Source organism: Zeugodacus cucurbitae, chromosome 4 (genome assembly GCF_028554725.1).
Source record: "Zeugodacus cucurbitae isolate PBARC_wt_2022May chromosome 4, idZeuCucr1.2, whole genome shotgun sequence".
Taxonomy (NCBI): domain Eukaryota; kingdom Metazoa; phylum Arthropoda; class Insecta; order Diptera; family Tephritidae; genus Zeugodacus; species Zeugodacus cucurbitae.
In genome coordinates, this window is record NC_071669.1 from 10,066,792 (window position 1) to 10,068,922 (window position 2,131).

Genomic DNA, 2,131 nt, shown 5'->3' on the forward strand with positions numbered 1-2,131 from the left:
TGTTACAAACTTCGTGACAAACTTAATATACTCTCTTCAGGGTATAAAAAGAGAGCAAAAACTTCGTAAGTCGATAATTTAATTCATAAATGTTTGCATACTTTTTGGGGTTAAAACCACTGACTGAAGAGTTTTCTATTCAAAACTTAATGATATTCGAACTGTTAATGTATCAAAAAGTAAGTCGACATTATTCATAGTTTTAATAAATAACTGAACGTGCTACATACAGTACATTTTCGTTTTAAGAGAGTAAGAGAGATTACACTCTTTACTACTCCCTTTGTTTTAAATATTACTGATCGAATACATCTACTGTGAATGAGTTGAAAAAGCAGTGTGCGCATGAGTCAGATATATTTTCTGCATGAATTCTACAAACAAAACGATTGAGACACTTTAAGAGAGTTTCAACAGAGTTATTTGCTATGCAACTTTTCTCTTAAATATTCGTAACTAAATAGCTTTTACAAAATCTACAGATACACAAGTTGTTTTACTGACTGAGTTCTTTGGAGATCTCTTGCAATTATATTACAAAATGCAAAAATTTCAGACAACTACTTAATAACTAAGCTATCAATAGCATGCAAGTTTTTCAATCTATCACTAGCCTTTAATTGGTGTTCTTTCCAGTTTAAGCATTAACATCACAATGGAACGTTGGCAAAATCGTGTCGCAGTCGTTACCGGCGCTAGCTCCGGTATAGGCGCTGCCACCGTTAAAGATCTACTTAATGCCAATGTGATTGTTGTCGGACTGGCGCGTCGCTTGGAGCGCATGCAGGAACTTAAAGCACAATTACCCGCCGAACAGCAAAAACAGAATCGCAGAATCGGTGGATACGGCTTTCGATTGGCTCATCAAGAAGTTGGGTGGTGTTGATATACTCATAAATAATGCGGGTATACTCAAAGATGGACAGACTTGCACTTTAGATCCGGTGGCAATGCAACAAGTTATGCAAACCAACGTAATGGGCGTGGTTTACTGTACACAACGTGCCTTTAAATCGATGAAGGAACGTAATTTCGACGGACATGTGGTGATTGTTAATAGTTTGCTGGGTCATATTGTACCCATGGTAATAGGTGATACTAAGCCACCAATGTTGAATGTCTATGGGCCGTCTAAGTTCGCAATAACCGCACTAACTGAGGTGTTGCGTCAAGAGTTTAGAGGACTAAAGACCAAAATTAAGATTACTGTAAGTATATGACATTATATATATACAATCGTTTATCATAGTTGCACAGTCGCTTTGTTGTTTTTATTATTTAATGAATTCAATTAGATAAATGATAAATGCATTTATTATAAAAAGTGATTGTATATGTATATTAATTGATGTTTTGCTTTACAGAGCGTTAGCCCCGGCTTAACCGATACGGAAATTGTGCTTGAACAATTTAGAAGCGCTGAGATTTCATTCTTGAAATCGGAGGATGTTTCGAGTTGCATTTTATTCACGCTCTCCACACCACCACATATGCAAGTACATGAGATAACTGTGCTACCGACTTTGGGTGATTAAAATAAATATGTATCATATGCAGTTGAACTTCCCTAACTCGAATCACCATAATTCCCAAAAAAAAAGAAACGTGTAGTTAGAGAGACTTCCCAGTTACGGAACGTAAATTGTATGAAATTTCACTTATGTATATTGTCAATTTAAGTGTTTGAGTTATGGAGAATTTCGAGTTGTAGAGGTTCGAGTTATGGAAGTTCAACTGTATGTATGTATATGTATGCATATATTTATGCTTTGAACAAATCTATTAAATGTATAACTATTTTTTATAACTGTTTCATATATAACTATTTTAATTGTATAATTGTATCATATTTTAATACTTCTGATAAAATATATTTTATTCGACTTCGATAATTTCTTTGCACAACCTTAATGTTTTATACCTATGAGTTTAATTTATATTGCACCAAGCTCGTATTTAACTTGCAATCTTGTTATGACGAGATAAGGTTATTAAAGTAGTAACGTAAGTCTATTTATAAACATACATACATATGTATGTACATATGTAACGGTTAAGGTTCCTGCATATTTGTAACTGCCAGTAAATTTCCATTACAATATAAAAATAAATTTCTTCTTATTATTATTAA

At 33.5% G+C, this 2,131-nt stretch overlaps 1 pseudogene; it reads left to right on the forward strand.

Moving 5' to 3' along the window:
* The first annotated feature begins 602 nt into the window (after positions 1-602).
* LOC105209247 (farnesol dehydrogenase-like) lies at positions 603-1,905 on the forward strand (annotated as a pseudogene).
* The last annotated feature ends 226 nt before the right edge of the window (positions 1,906-2,131 follow it).